The sequence below is a fragment of the Elephas maximus genome, chromosome 18, assembly GCF_024166365.1.
Source record: "Elephas maximus indicus isolate mEleMax1 chromosome 18, mEleMax1 primary haplotype, whole genome shotgun sequence".
Taxonomy (NCBI): Eukaryota; Metazoa; Chordata; class Mammalia; order Proboscidea; family Elephantidae; genus Elephas; species Elephas maximus.
Window position 1 is genome coordinate 81,359,324 of NC_064836.1, and position 17,442 is coordinate 81,376,765.

At 39.5% G+C, this 17,442-nt stretch overlaps 1 long non-coding RNA gene across 1 annotated transcript in view; it reads right to left on the minus strand.

Moving 5' to 3' along the window:
• The window catches only part of LOC126061513 (uncharacterized), a 52,950-nt gene extending 43,137 nt beyond the window's left edge, over positions 1 to 9,813 (minus strand). Inside the window, exons 1-2 of the long non-coding RNA XR_007513818.1 lie at positions 9,773 to 9,813; positions 6,916 to 7,013 (exon numbers count right to left, since the gene is read on the minus strand). This is a non-coding gene — a long non-coding RNA (uncharacterized LOC126061513). The remainder of the gene's footprint in view (positions 1 to 6,915; positions 7,014 to 9,772) is intronic.
• Between the last annotated feature and the right edge of the window lie 7,629 nt (positions 9,814 to 17,442).

The following is a 17,442-nucleotide window of genomic DNA, read 5'->3' on the forward strand; positions in this document are numbered from 1 at the left end:
ATGCCCAAATGGGTTGCTTGAGTGAACTAGCTTGATTATTTTCACCTTTGGAGCTCTGATGTCCTGTCACCAGATGGCTAGAGCTGTTATCAGGTATATCAGTCTAGGAGTCCATTCCCTTTTTTTGTATGAATTCAGCTCAGGTGTCCAGGTAGCTGACCATTAAGTATGTGGTACAGGCTCTGTCTTACATTCTTAGAGTGGCAGGGGTGATTGGTGTAGGTCCCAGTATTTAGTTTCAGCAGGGGGTCACACTCTGAATGAGGCAGGGGACTGAGAATCTTCCCCTACCTGTCTCTGAGGAAAGCATGTCCCTGTTCCCCAGAGTGTACAGGTAGGCGGGTTCTACAGATGGACCATGGGAACCCAATGTTTTTGGTTGTAAGGACTGGGAGGTACCAGTTATCCTTGTGCCCCTGTTGTGGGTGGCTGGGTGACCTGAGTGGAGCTACCAGCCCTAAAGCCCCTGATGTGGGTAGGTGAGAACCCTGTTCAATAGGCAAAGCAATGTCAAATACCAAACACCCACCTCTCCACCGCACAGCTGAAACTGTTGGATTCAGCCAACAAGGGCCTATTCTCCTGAAATAGGCCCACATAGGTCCACGCAGAGGGGAAAGGTACTCAAACTCCATGGACTATTTATGCCTGGACAGGAGCCGCTTCTGTCTTGAGCTCCCCGGGATAGTGGAGCTGGCAAATTATCTCTTCCCCCAACTGCAACTTTATTCCTTTTCCAAGGCTGGAAGGATGGGTCTAGGTGCTCACCCAGGCCTATCTCAGGCCCAGGGAATTCAGCCGCTGAAGCCAGCTTGGGGGCAGGGGTGTGGGGTATGGGAAAATATATGCAAGTACTTAGCTTTTGCCAAGAGTGCCGTTTTTCTGTGGTTCCAGAGGTGTGAGTAGGCTGTACAGCTGGCTGCTTCTCCCTGAGAAATCTGCAGCCAAACGCTAGTACTAGCCCACCACCACTGCTCCGGGAATGGTGCCTGAGGGCTCCCTGTGATTCAGGTCCAGTAACTCCTCTCCCTGCCCCTCAGTTCATTTTCTAAGCTTACCTTTGATGCTCAGGGCTCCTAGCTTGCCATAAATATGTTTGTTTCACTTGTTTTTTCAGGTCTCTGTTGTAAAGAGGATTCGCCGGAAGCATCTGTCTATTCCACCATCTTGGCTTCTTCTCTGGAAATTAATTATTTTTTATAAAAATATCCCTGTAGTTAGTTAAAATAGCAAAAACATTTTTTGTATGCCCAGTTTACATGTATCAATAAACCTAAAAGGCCAAAAGTCTATGGTAATTTGCTTTTTGAATTTTCTAATGCTCTCAGATCAGAACTGCCATTATTACCCAATTACACTGACACTTCAAATCTCATGTTTCATCTGCACATGCTATAACCACCCAATGTTGTTTTCATTGCTGCCAGTGTATGGGAGAAGGTCCTTGGGGGGGGGGGTGACACCATGAGTTACCACACTGGGTGATACCAGCCCTAGTGAGATTACTGGTATCAATGCTCTTGAGTCATATGGATTGTATGTACTCTTGATATGATGTGATGAGAATAACACTTCACCTGTCATCTTACTCTAAAAAACACACTAGCAAAAAAAAAAAGTTGTCATCCAGTAGATTCTGACTCAAGGTGACCTCATATTTGTCAAACTAGAACTGTGCTCCATAGTTTTCAATGGCTGATTTTTTTGGAAGTAGATCACCAGTCCTTTCTTCCCAGGTGCCTCTGAGTGGGTTCAAACCACCAACCTCATTGACTGAGCTCATTAACCAGTTGTACCACACAAGGACAGAGACACATTACCCCCTTCTCCCCCTCCAAAAAAAAAAAAAAACCCAAACTCTCTGCTGTCTAGTCAATTTTGACTCATAACGCCCCTATAGGACAGAGTGGAACTGCCCCATAGGGCTTCCAAGGCTATAAATTTTTATGGAAGCAGACTGCCACATTTTTCCTTCAGAATGTCTGGTGGGTTCTAACCCGACATTTTGGTTAGCAGCCAAGTACTTAACCACTGCACCACCGGGGCTCCTACCCATGCCTAATCATGAGAAAAATGAACAAATCCCAACTGAGACACCTTCTGTAAAATACCAGACCAGTACTCCACAAAACTGCCAAAAGTACCAGAAACACGTGCAGTCTGAGAAACTTAGAACCAAGTGGAACCCAAGAAGACCTGATTACTAAATGTATGTGATACCCTGAATGGGATATAGATAGAAAACCTAAGGAAATCTGAATAACACAGAAACTTGAATAATAATGTACCATTCCCAAAAAAACCCAGTTATGGGCTCTTTAATTGCGACAAACGTCCCAGTGCAATGTAAGATGTTAATAAAGGGGGAAGGGCGTGGGGTAGGTTGAACCTTCTGTACTGTCTTCCCAATAATTCTGTAACTCTAAAACTGTTCTAAAATAAAAAAGTTCATTTAAAAAATAGATAATAAATTATTTAAGTGAAAAACAAGGCAAAAAAATATGCAAAATTAAAGTCTAAAACAAAATGCCTTTGATTTTAAAAAAAAGGAACATCTTTTGAAATGTGCTTCTTGAAGATCGCAGCCTCTCTGACTTGCTCTGCTGCTCTAAGTGACAGATCGTAACCATTCATTAGGCTGAGAGGAAGATAATTCAGAAGCCAGTCTTCTATAAAATCTGCTTATTTGTCCTCAAGAACTGATGCGAATTTATCCACTTATATACATTTTAGATTTCAGGAGAGATGAAAATTTAAAAGCACGTGGAAAAATGAGGTGTGTCACGATGTTTAAGCATAAAATGTGGATAAGTCACCATATAATTTAGGACAGTCTAGATTTACCAGCTTCATTTAGCCCTAATTCCATTCTGCTGGTAAATAAATACTGAGTACCTCCTATGTTTACAGAACTGTTTTAGGCGTTATGGAGACTCACAAAAATGCACAAGAAATAGTTTCTGTCCTGAGAAGTTCACACAATCCAGTTTAAAGGCCTTTATATATAACTTCTATATATATAACTCTTTCCTAAAAATCCAGATTTCTTTTTTTATTTCACTAGTCACTAAATAGGTTGGACCTTTGCTTTGCAGAGTTCTGCTGAACAGTGAGTATGTGTTTTTCACCTATAAGGAAGAAAAGGTGTTGACTCCTTTTCAACCACATGGTTAAGTTGATATTGAGCTAGTAGTCCTATTTTTCAATTTTTAAAAAGTTATTTGCATTTCCTTATCTTATTAAAACTAGTTTTTCATTTCTCTTTTGGGCACAATTAAATCCATGTTGTTCAAATACACAGCAGTCCCTGAGATATCAATGAGATTCTAATATGTGTCCTTAGCCCAAGATTCTCAAAGCAATTCACTTAACCTCCTCTTTTGCCTGGAAATTTTAAATGCTCCAATCCGGCATCTTTTTGGTATCAAACAAGGACCTGAATCTCAGAGAAAAATGATACCCTTATGCAGTGACCTCTTCCACTTAAATTTGTTTTTACTAATAATAGACAATACTGAGAATTCTGAGCTTTTTGTATAATCATTGTTTTACTGTAATTTTAAATACAAAGCCTTCACTCATTTAAGAAGGACAATGACGAATAGGAGCAATGTGTGCAAATACTTACTAGAATATTTTAGCAAGGAGAACTTCTCAAGTATGAAAATGAAAAGAAGCAAAATGAAAACCAAAAAACAATCCCGCTGCCCTCGAGTTGATTCCGACTTCTAGCGACCCTATGGGGCAGAGTAGAACTGCCCCATAGGGCTTATCAAGGAGCACCTAGTGGATTCGAACTGCCGACATTTTGGTTAGCAGCTGTAGCTCTTAACCACTACCCACCAGGGTTTCTGAGGCAAAATGGTCTTCTTAAAAGTTTAATTCTTTCCATAGCGTGAGAAGAGCAGGCTTCACTTGAGAGGGTCGCTACCAACTCAGGTCAACCGCCCAGGCAAGAATAAACAAACACCGTCTGCAGAAATGACACTTACAGCTCCCCACTCTGTTTTTCTAGAAATGTAGTGGTTAAAAATAATCACTTTTTAAAAGCTCTGCTAATTCTGCAGAGCTTCCTTGAAAATTACACCAGGTAATACATCGCAGTAAGAGGAGGAGGGTTGAGGGCAGGGTGGTGGTTTCCCACAGGAAATCCATTTTGCAGCTTGTAGTACAACTGCAAGGGCAGGTTAATGAGATGACAGCTTGCAAACGTCCTGAAACCCATCATTTACAATTTCCAAACAAGATACCAATTATCAGGCAGCTTTATCATGCAGCACTAAGAGCCTGTAAGTCCATCTCTCAACACGCCATTGCAAATTTGGCTATAAAGCCAAAACCCACTGCCGTTGAGTCGGTTCCGACTCAGAGCGACACGATTTAGCTATACACACAGTGAAAAAAAAGTTTCCCACACTGATTCTAGTCAAATGTAGGCTTTGCAGTAAGGAACACTTCCTTAAAAACAGTAAAAACAATGCACTGACTGCAGATAAAATTACTGGAAAAAATCTCTCAAAGTGTACCTGCTATTGAATTCAGCAAATATTTAAGAGAATACTACGTGAAAGTCTTTGAGTAGGGCAGCTTGAGTTCTACAAAGACAAGATGGTGAAAGATGAAGTGATTTTCAGTAGTGATGGAGAAATGTAGACTGTCATACATATATAAAAATTTTTTTTTAGGGTAGGAAAATTATGCCTTTGGTCTTTTTCCACTCTTAGATAATATTTTGTCTAAATTCACGGATAACCAGTAGCTGCATCCAAGCCCAACATCACCTATACCCAAAATCAAACCCATTGCTGTTGAGTCGATTCTGACCCACAGCAACCCCACAGGACAGAGAAGAACTGCCCATAGGGTTTCCAAGGTGGCAGTCTTCACAGAAGCAGACCGCCACGTTTTTCTCGTGAGAAGCGGCTGGTCCGAGCTCACTGGGAGGAACACTAGCTACTTTGCCCCTCCTGTAGAAAGCCTTCACCACATCTGTCTAAATGCACATGGCTGTGCTTGCAGAGGAGCTTCCCCCGGGGCGTGTAAAACTAGTGTTTACTCTTCTAGTCCTGGGATTAACAGCAAAATTCTCACTGAATCTTCGAGGCAATCGTCCAGCTTGAGTAAGGGAGTAGGCTGGGAAAATCTCAGAAAGGCACCCTTTGGCTTTGGAAATCTCATAGTCAAGCCATAGGTGTGACTTGATCTAATTTAGTTTTAAAAACGCTTGTCTGGATGGGAGCCTTGGTGGCACAGTGGTTAAGAGGTCCGCTGCTAACCAAAAGGTCTGCAGTTCAAATCAGAAAGCCATTCCTTGGAAACCCTGTGGGGCAGTTCTGCACTGCTCTATAGGGTCTCTGTGGGTTGGAACTGACCCCCCGGCAGTGGGTTTTTAGTCTGGATATTGGGTAGGGAATGAATCATAAAACCCACAAGTGTGGAAGCTGGAATGCCATTTGCAGTGGTCTGGGCAAGATGTAGTGAAGCTTGGCCTGGAGTGGGGCAGCAGAGAGGTGGTGTGAATGAACGAATATGTCTTTTGAACCCAGGATATGAAGGTGGATTGGATGTGGAGGTACCAAACATAAGCCCTAGGCTTCTGGCTTGAACATCTGGGTGATGATGGTGCTGTTATCTCTGTGCAAGGAGGAGAAGAAATCAAAAGTTCAGTTTCAGAAAGTTTTAATTTGGCATGTCTGTGAGACATCCTGTTTCCAACAGAAAGAAGTTCCTCCTTCAGAAGAAGAATGTCTGAGTAAATAACTGCAAGTGAAAATGCACCACTGAGGAAGCAGGTAAAAGAGGGAGCAAGCACAGTACCCGTCGTTCGCACTAGAGTTACTTCGGAGGGAGGGCACCAAAGCCCCTCTCTGTGGACGAGGGCACATGGAGATGCAAGGCTGTGTAGCTGCATGGTCAGATGCAACACAGGGCTGTGTTAAAGTGGCCACGAGCATCATGTCGTGTGCCGGAAGAGAAGAAGACCTCCTTCTTCAGCATAGGAAGCCACATGCCTCCACCTCGTGTCTGAGATTCTGCACTGTCACTAAGCAAGCCCGCACAGCAGTGAAAGGGGACTGGCTGCAGGCAAATAAAAATAACTGGTGTAGAGAGACGCAGGATGTTAGTTGTGACCAGCACACAATGCTGCAAATGTGTTGCTACACACGTTTCTTTGTTGAGCTGTGACCACATCCTAAAATGCAGCTCAGCATGTGAATATTTCAGAGCTCGTTTGCTTGCTCAAGTAATCTAGTCACAGGAGTAAGAAAAAAAGAAGCCATGTCTTGCTGTTTTGCCTAATTCAACTTAAACTGGGTGCTCCCAGGAACATGCTGCAGAAAGCAGTCACAGAAGGATAGGGAACAAGGTAATGAGCCACGGCCCAGGATACAAGGTAAACAACCTTCCCCATTCCGTTCCACATGAGCAGGTCAATTTCAATAGGTGTTTTTTGGTCCAGTGTTTCAGAAGCATATTTTTCTCCTGATGCATAAATTTTGTTTAAATAGGTTTATTATGGAAGACTATTTTAATGTTAGTCATTAACATCGTTATTGCTATTATGCAGTGTAAAGCCCCAGAACAAGGGTATAGTATTTGGTGTTTTCAAACTTATTGAAAAAAAAATACAATTTGTTAAGCACATGCATACACACACACACACACACACACACACTCAAGTACATACATGCACTGCATGTATCAACTATATATTTTAATAAAATTGTTCATCATCCCATCTTTTAACTCTTGGATCAATGTGGATTGTGCCTGGCTGAAAAGAACATAAAATCCATTTTATAGCTACTTAAACAAGGGTTATTTTCCTTAAAGAGCAAGAAGTCCAGAGGTAGGTTTATGGCTTTATTCAGAGGCTCAGCGACATCAGAACAAACTCCCAGAAATTCTACTGACCTGCTTCTGTTGATGGTAAGGTCGCTGCTGTCGCTACAGGTACCACAGCTGTGTTCACGAGAGCACAGGGATCAGGCAAGAGGCAAGGAAATCCAGCTCTTAACAGGGAAACAAAATGTTTTGCAGAATCCTTTCAGCAGACATTTCTTTGGGTCTTATTTTCTAATGTCAGTCTTCCTGGCTACATCTAATGGCCACATCTATCACTCACATATTTCAGGATTTCAGGACTACATTCTTATTACAAAATATTAAAATAAAACAGAATTTTATAGAGTAAACCTTTCTCCCCTGAAATCTCCCAGGCCTTATTTTATATAGGTTTATTCAGGATTTCTGTTAATCCTTGAATCGGTTTTAGTAATTTGTATCTTTCTAGGAATTTGCCTATTTCATGTAATTTGTAGGCATAAAGTTATTGATAACATTCCCTTATAATTCTTTTAATTTTTATAGGGTCTGTACTTAAGTTTAGTAATTTTGTTGAACTTTTCGAAGAACCGGCTTTTGGTCCCATTGACTTTTTTCCATCGTTTCCTGTTTCTATTCCACTGATTTCTGCTTTAATCTTTATTTTTTCCTTCTACTTTCTTCAAGTTTTACTTCTTCCTTCTTGCGTATCCGGGTAGAAGATTGCTGATTTTAGACTCTTCTTTCTTTATTATTTAAGAATTTTATGCTATATATTTTCCCCTAAGCACTGCTTTAGCAGCATTTGTAAATTTTGGTATATATATTTTTAATTATATATATATATATATTTATATATATATAATATGGGTTGGTACTGGGTTATATAATTTTTAACTAATAATTTTAATTTTCATTCAGTTTAAAGTATTTGTCAACTTCCTTAAGTGATTTCTTCTTCACCAGTTATTTGTCTAATTTCAAAATATTTGGATTTATCAATACTTTTCTATTATTTCTATTCATAATATTTTCTATTATTTCTATTAAATCCATTGTAATGAAAAAATAATAATTTTTATTATTTCAATCCTTTCAAAACTTCTGAGACTTGCTTTATGGACTAGCATACCGTCTGTCCTGAAGCTTCTTCTCTGTGTGTTCGGCCGGAACATGTATTCTGCTGTTGCTACGTGGAGTCGCTGTGTGCGGTTCAAAGCATTTCTCTTCTTTCTTGCTTTCTCTGCAGTTGTTCTGTCAATTACTGCGACAGGAGTAACTAAATCTTCAACCACAGCTGTTTTATTTTCTATTTCTCCTTAAATTCTATCAACTTTTGCTTCATTTGTTTTGGGACTCTGTTGTTCTGAGCATGTATATTTATAACTGAAACATTTTTGTGAGGTGTTGACGCTGTTATCGTTATGAAATAAAATCATCTCCAGTAATATGTGTTAGCACCTATTTTATCGCAAATTAACATAGCAGCTGCAACTTTCTTATGGTCACTGAGTGCGTGCGTGTCTTTCCCCATCCTTTTGCCCTCGTCTATGTATGTATGTGTTGAAATTTAAAGTGTGCTTTTTGTAGACAAATAGTTAGATCTTGCTTTTTTATCCATTCTATCTCTGCCTTTAATGTAATTATTGAAATTGTTGTTGTTAGGAGCCGTCGAGTCAGTTCTGACTCATGACGACCCTATAGGACAGAGTAGAACTGCCCCACAGGGTTTCCGAGGAGTTGCTGGTGGATTTGAACCGCTGGCCTTTTGGTTAGCAGCCAAGCTCTTGACAACTATGCTACAAGGGCTCCATTATTGAAATGGTGAGATCTATACCTGCCATTTTATTATTTGTCTTCTATATAGCTCGTCTTTTTGGTTCTTCCGGTCCTCCATTACTGTCCCCTTTTGTGTTAAACAAATACTTTTTATATACCGTTTTAATTACTCTGTTGATTTTTTAGCCGCATTTTTTAGGTTTTTTTTTTTAATTGGTTACTCTAGGGATTACAATATTCACCTTTCACAATGTACTGAAAGTTAGCACTGATTTAATTCCAGCAAAATGTACCAACTTTGCACCAGTAAAGTTTCATCCCATTTCTCCCCACTCCTTTGTGTTATTATTGTCATAAATATAAAATACTCGTGAAAAAAAATTTTTTTTAATATTATAAACCAAAAAATACAGTCTTATAATTATTGCTTTAAACAATCTTTTGTATTTAAAAAAATTAAGAAAAAATTATCTTCGACATGCATACACACACACACATGCATGTGCACGTAGACACACAGACACAGCCTTCTCATTTACTCACATATTAATGGTTATCTTCATCCTATTCTGTGGATCTGAGTTATCATCTAGGGGCATTTCCTTTCAACCTGAACGACTTCTTCTGTTTTTCTCTATAAGGTCTATAAGGTCAGTGAATACTTTCAATTCTTTGTTTATCTCAGAATGTCTTTAGTTTGCTTTCATTTTGAAGGATAATTTTGGCATCATTTCAGACTTTACAAAACAATTGCAAGAATAGTACGAAGTCTTCTCATATACCTTTGGTTTATATTCCTCAAGAAGTAGCCATTTTTATGTATAACTTTCTTTATTATATCCTATTCTCACCATCTTTATACAATCTTTGAATAAATTTTATCGTTAGCTTTGTTCTACTATGTAGAAACAACTTATTATTACTTAGGACATCAAAGATATTATTTTAAATTATTACTTAGGACATCAAAGATATTATTTTAGGATCAGTAAAATTGCACTGATGAATCTACTTAAAAATCTTATATGAATTGTTATTATTTACACTTATTATTTAATTCTTCTGCATTCTGTAGAATAAGCCTGCTTATTAAATTATGAAGTCCACACTGGCAGTGCAGATAGCACCTATCGAGAATTAAGCTAACTCTGAGCACTCCTCTGCTCACCTGTGTATCACTCCAGATCCATTCTCTGTTCTTCTTCACTGTGGGCTGTGCTATGGCATGCTGACTTCTCTGGCCTGCATCCACAAAGCTGCCTTTTCCTCTGACTTCATCTGGGCGTGGCTAATGTGGAGAATGAACAGGAGATTGCAGGGCAGAGACAGAAAAATTGGCATGTTTTCCCCAGACCTTTATCCTTGCCTCATCGAAGTGTGGCAACAGTTGTATTTATTTACTGAAAGCCATAACTTCTACCAGGCAGCCCTCTTTTGATATGTATCTCACTGTATTCCAGTAATCCATACTTCCTCTAATACACCACCCTCTAATAGGGGTACTCATGGATTCCTTCTGCTGCTGTACCTAAAGTGCTTCACTATCCCGTATACTTCTCATTAGACCCGCCTGCAACTTTGTTAATAATCCTGTCAATAAGCTCGTTCGAGTATCCCTTTCAACTCTTTCCATCTGTTTCAGCCCAATCTCTGACTGGTGTACCACCTATTGATGTTCTTGCTTTCACTGTGGTTTCTCAGTACCTAGGGTCCTGTACCCCCACATGTCTGTCAGTTTGTCATACTGTGCAGCTTGCGTGTTGCTGTGGTGCTGGAAGCTATACCACCAGTATTCAGATACCAGCAGAGTCACCCATGGCAGACAGGTTTCAGCTGAGCATCCAGACTAAGACAGACTAGGAAGAAGGACCCGGCAGTCTACTTCTGAAAAGAATAAGCCAGTGAAAAGCTTATGAACAGCAGCAGAACACTGTCTAATATAGTGCCAGAAGAAGAGCTCTCCCCAGGTTGGAAGACACTCAAAAGATGACTGGGGAAGAGCTGCCTCCTCAAAGTAGAATCAACCTTAATGACATGGGTGGAGTCAAGCTTTCAGAACCTTCATTAGCTGACACAGCACAACTCAAAATGAGAAGAAACAGCTGCAAACATTTATTAATCATCGGAAATTGAAAAGTACAAAGTATGAATCTAGGGAAATTGGAAATTTTCAAAAATGAAATGGATCAAAGAAACATCAATATCCTAGGCATTAGCGAGCTGAAATGGACCAGTATTGGTCATTTTGAATTGGACAATCATATGGTCTACTACAGCAGGGAATGACAACTTGAAGAGGAATGGCAGTGCATTCATCATCAAAAAAGAACATTTCGAGATCTATCCTGAAGTACAATGCTGTTGGTGATAGGATAATATCCATACGCCTACAAAGAAGGCCAGCTAATATGACTATTGTTCAAATTTACACACCAACTACTAAGGCCAAAGATGAAGAAATTGAGGATTTTTACCAGCTGCTGCAGTATGAAATTGAACATGCAATCAGGATTCATCAATAATTACCGGTGATTGGAATGTGGAAGTTGGAAACAAAGAAGGATAGGTAGTTGGAAAATGTGGCCTTGGTGATAGAAAGGATGCCAGAGATCTCATGATAGAATTTTGCAAGACCAACGACTTCTTCATTACCTATACCTTTTTTCACCAACATAAATGGTGACTATACACATGGACTTTGCCAGATGGAATACACAGGAATCAAATCGACTACATCTGTGGAAACAGACTATGAAAAACCTCAATATCAACAGTCAGGACAAGGCAAGGGGCCAACCATAGAGCAGATCATCAATTGCTCATATGCAAGTTCAAGTTGAAACCGAAGAAAATTAGCAAAAATCCTTGAGAGCCAAAGTACGACCTTGAGTATATCCCACCTGAATTTAGAGACTACCTCAAGAATAGATTTGGTGCCTTGAACACTAATGATCAAAGGCCAGATGAATTGTGGAATGACATCAGGACATCATACACGAAGAAAGCAAAAGGCCACGAAAAATATAGGAAAGAAAGAAAAAACCAAAACGTATGTCAGAAGAGACTCTGAAACTTGCTCTTGAACGTCGAGCAGCTGAAGCAAAAGAAAGAAATGATGAAGTAAAAGAACTGAAAAGAAGATTTCAAAGGGCAGCTCGAGAAGACAAAGTAAAGTATTATAATGTCATATGTAAAGAGCTGGAGATAGAAAACCAAAAGGGAAGAACACATTCAGCATTTCTCAAGATGAAAAAATTGAAGAAAAGATTCAAGCCTCAAGTTGAAATAGTGAAGGATTCTATGGGGAAAATATTAAACAATGCAGGAAGCATCAAAATAAGATAGAAGGAATACACAGAATCATTAGGCAAAAAAAAAAAAAAAAAGTGGTCAACATTCAACCATTTCAAGAGGTAGATATGATCAGGAACCAATGGTACTGAAGGAAGAAGTCCAAGCTGCACTGAAGGCATTGGGGAAAAACAAGGCTCCAGGAATTGATGGAATAACAATTGAGATGTTTCAACAAATGGATGCAGTGCTGGAAGTGCTCACTTGTCTATGCCAAGAAATACGGAAGACAGCTACCTGGCCAACTGACTGGAAGAGATCCATTTTTATGCCTATTCCCAAGAAAGGTGATCCAACCGAATGCGGAAATTATAGAACAATATCATTAATATCACACGCAAGCAAAATTTTGCTGAAGATGATTCAAAAACTGCTGCAGCAGTATGTTGACAGGGAACTGCCAGAAATTCAGGCTGGATTCAGAAGAGGACATGGAATCAGGGATATGATTGCTGATGTCAGATGGATCCTGGCTGAGAGCAGAGAATACCAGAAGGGTGTTTACCTGTGTTTTATTGACTATGCAAAGGCATTCGACTGTGTGTGAATCATAACAAATTATGGATAACATTGCAAAGATTGGGAATTCCAATAATTGTGCTCATGAGGAACCTTAACTTAGATCAAGAGACAGTTGTTCAGACAAAATGAAGGGATGCTGATTGGTTTAAAGCCAGGAAAGGCGTGTGTCAGGGTTGTATCCTTTCTTGTTTGTGTGCTAAGAAAATAACCCAAGAAACTGGACTCTATGAAGAAGAATGTGGCATGAGGATTGGAGGAAGACTAATTAACAACCTGTGTTATGCAGATAACACAACCTTGCTTCCTGAAAGTGAAGAGGACTTGAAGCACTTACTGATGAAGATAAAAGACCACAGCCTTCAGTATGGATTATACCTCAGCATAAAGGAAGTAAAAATCCTCACAACTGGACCAAAAAACAACATCATGGTAAATGGGGAAAAGATTGAAGTTGTCAAGGATTTCATTTTTCTTGGATCCACAATCAACATCCATTTTAAAGCAGCAGTCAAGAAATGAAAAGACGCGTTGCATTGGGCAAATCTGCTGTAAAGGACCTCTTTAAAGTGCTGGAAAACAAAGATGTCACCTTGAAGACTAAGGTATGCCTGACCCAAGCCATGGTATTTTCAATCGCATCATGTGCATGGGAAAGCTGGACAATGAATAAGGAAGACAGAAGAAGAATTGATGCCTTTGAATTGTGATGTTGGTAAAGAATACTGAATATACCATGGACTGCCAAAAGAACAAATTGTCTTGGAAGAAGTACAACCAGAATGCTCCTTAGAAGAAAGAATGGCGAGACTGCATCTTATATACTTGGACGTGTTGCCAGAAGGGATTAGTCCCTGGAGAAGGGCATCATGCCTGGTAAAGTACAGGGTCAGTGGAAAAGAGGAAAACCCTCAATGAGATGGATTGACACAGTGGCTGCAACAGTGGGCTCAAGCAAAATGATTGTGAGTGTGGGGCAGGACCGGGCAGCATTTCGTTCTGTGGTATAGGGTTGCTCTTAATCAGAACCCACACGACAGCACCTAACAACAACAACAACAAAGGTCCTCCAACGAGAACTTATCTTCTCCAAGAAGTGCCCCAGCCATGAATTTCTTTTATTTTGATGAAAATTTACTCTACTGTATGTCATCTGGTGGGAGAGCCCCATTGTAAAAGATATTTTGAAGTTGCTAATTTTAAGTATCCTAGGCTGTTTGAAATTTAAGGACTCATTCTTTAATAATCTTGAGAAAATAATCTTTAATGATGACAATGCATATGCAGGTGGTAGCATTGGTACTACTTTGGGTGTCCCTCAAGGAAACCAGTCTGTAAATGTGGAACGAGCCAGAAGGCAAGAGCCATTTCAACAGGAGGGTAAAAAAAAAAACAACTACTTGATCCAGTATGTTTTAAAATATTATTTCAGAATAGTAGCCCTGAAGATGCTTTGAAAGTAAAGGGGGTATTCCTCTTGTTCAATTATTTTTTAACTCCTGCATGTTATATTCTTCTGTTGAGAGGTTTAGCTGGCTAAAGGTGCGAGAAGCCCTGCAGTAAACAAACTTGTTTTACATCGTTTGAGCCAACTGTGCTTCAAATAAGAACAACATTTCTCGGACTGCACTAGCTTTACAAATAACACTCTCTCTAGGATATCTCACAGACATCTCACAAACAAATGTGTAACGCGCACATTTTTTTCTAGGAAATTTGGATGCTTAAGCCCCTCACATGAAGGAAAATAGCAGAGTGTATCCACTGCTAGTCGTTTCACCATCTTCTGTCTGAATTTTTCTCTACTCTTTTATTTCTACCACTAATCCGTCACTTTGTCATACGGTGGTGACATGCATGTTGCTATGATGCTGGAAGCTTGCTACAGGTATTTCAAATACCAGCAGGGTCGCCCATAGTGGGCAGGTTTCAGTGGAGCTTCCAGACTAAGACAGACTAGGAAAAAAGGCCTGGTAGCCAACTCCTGAAAATCAGCTAATGAACATCCTATGGATCACAACCAAACATCGTCCTACTTGCTTATTTTGGACATGTCATCAGGAGGGAACAATTGCTAGGAGAGGACATCATATTTAGTGAAGCAGAGGCTCAACAAAGGCGTGGGAGACCCTCAGTGAGAAGAATCGGCCCGATAACTTCATCGATGGGCTGAAATGTGTCAGCAATCAGGGGTATGATACAGGACCAGGAAACGTTCTGTTCTGTTCTACATAAGGTCATCACGAGTCTGAGCTGATGGAAGCTAACAAACAAGCACAAAACTCCTTTATTTTAGTGTTTGCTTTCCCCAAAATTTTGGTTTTGTAGGGCCATAATGAAAAGATCCAAGAGGCTTATGCCAATTCAAGGCATTGTTCTATTGTTTTTAACTTATTTTTCCTTTTCATTTAAATTATGAATAATTATGTTTTCTGGGGGGATCTTACAGTCTAAATTCAATGAAAATATGAATCATTCATATAGTCTAGTCAATGCAGTTTAACACTGTAATTGATTTTGAAGGATTTCACATTTTAAAACAGAATGATTAGAAACACAGGGTCTCTATCCTTCTTTCTTTCATGTAGTTGTTTGCTTGTTTTGTGTTAACTTCAGTCTGAGAAAAGAATGGTTCACCAAAATAAAGAAAAATTATAGAGATAGAAAAGTTCTGTTTCTATAAAACCAACTTATTTTAAAAGTCTTTCTGGAAAAAGAAACATTTTTTATCCTGATTATAAAAGTAGTGTGTTTTATTGTAAACAATTTAAATAATAGATAAATATATAAAATCTAAATCAAAGGTAAAAATTCTACCTTAGTAGCTATTCTGAAGTTTGGAACCTCCTAGAATGTTTTAATATATATATATTTAAATTATATTCAGTTCACTTTAATTTATATTATATATATATTTTATATATAGGAATCGACTCGACGGCACTGGGTTTTGGGTTTTTATATATTTTATATATACTAATAGTGATCAGATTAATTATAGAAATAATATTTTTTTTGTTAGTTGCCCTTGGGTGGCACAAACAGTAAGTGCTTGACTACCAGCCAAAATGTTGGTGGTTCTAACCCACCCAGAGGCACCTCAGAGGACAGGCCTGGTAAATCTGCTTCTGAAAGATAGTAGCCATAAAAACATTAAGGACCAGGTCTATTCTGTACACATGGGGTTGCCATAGAAATAATAGATGATCATTAAAAAATACATATTAGAAATACAGATTTGAAAAGCTTGGCTTCTTTCTGTACTCTATGACCCATTTTTCTGAATGAGGAAGTACTGAATGGCAGCTGCCATTTTGATATGTTTTTCATTTTCTTTTGGCAACAAAACCTCAATTTTGTTGGCCTTAAAATTCTCATTTCTTGACAGGTGCCCATCAAACACACATATTCCCACCAAAAACTTTCTACAACATTTTTAACTGCTGCAAACTTGTCAGGACATTTTTGCTGAGTCTGGCAATGTTCTGAGCTCCATTTTGATAACCCATCCTATTAAAAAGTTTTACAAATACCTCATGTTTATTTATTATTTGAACATGGCTCATGAAGCCATCATTCAAATCACTGAATGCACTCACTACTATATTTCATAACAAACATGTACCCATAGAGGATTTTATATTCTGATAATGTCCCCATGTGCTCAGCCATCTATATTGAATGAAAAGTTAGCATTTTTTCCTGGCCAATCTCCAGTATCTGTGGAGTTACCTAAGGCGCAGACACCGAATTTCTGTGTGGCCTTGGACATCTTGCTGTAAGTCCTGATTATGTAAATTTATGGAATGGGGAACATTGTACAGCAAGCCCCTTTTCAATAGCATTATAATTAGAAACAGCAAAGTGCTTCGAATTTATCAGCCTAAGTTTTATTATTTTAGAGATGTTAATTCTCCATTTAGGATGTACGTTAACTCTTTTAAACCATTAGGTAATCACTCAACATGCATGCTTGTGCCTTATGGACCTGAAGCAGGACATACTTTTCCTCTGGCCCGCTTGTCTCTGCTCTTGCCTTCCCTCCTTGCAGATTTGTATGTGTAAAGTCACATACTTGAGACAGGGAAGCCTGGGGGCAGCCTCAGATGCCGCTCCATCTGGTGGGTTTGATATGGATCTCCCTCCTGTTGGGTTGTCCTGGGAGGTATACCTCCAGGGCTAATCACAGAATTTCTGCATTTTTCTTTTCCTGACTTATTCTTGCTGAATCTGACCGTCTGCGCAGTCAAAGCCAACTACTGAGCACCCTATTGTTTCTGGAATTGTACTTTCAGGATCAGGTATCACCCCCACTTTCCTTCCTTCTTCTTCCCCATCCTCTGCAATGTTCTTATTCTAATAAGAAAATGCCTGTGGCTAATGTTCCAGTCCTGAGGACTTTTCCTGCTCTTGTCCTAGGGATGCACCAACTAGTCTGAGTGGAAATTCACTTTACTCGTGTTCCAAGGTGCTGCTTTAGGTGACCAGTGCAGTCCCCTCTTGAGTCTGGGGCTTCTAGCCTCACTGCCCGTTCTGATCTTTCAGGACCAAAGCTTAACCCCTGGAGGGCACTCGACAGCTGGACCCTCTCCTCTTGAATTGATATCCCATGTGCCCAAACCTGCCTGGAAGCCTGGAAGTCAGCTTTTCGACAATCTCCATTCCTGTGTTTTACCTGTTCTTGGAATCTTCTGATTCTTTGGTCCATAAATCAACTTGAAATTACTGTTCTCTTGAGCTCTTGGTGTGAGCTGCCAGGGCCTGTCACCTTATGAATGGATGGCAGCTGAACAAAGTTCTCAAGCCAAATAAATTTAGAAAAGCCTATGGTAAAAAAAAAAAGTTACTTCAGCTTCTTTTTTGCAGGGCTTGCCTAAGCCTTTAATATACTAATATGCATCAACAGAGGTGAAAAGAATATATGGTTTTTCCAAATATATTTGTTGAACGAACATTTGTATTCCAAGA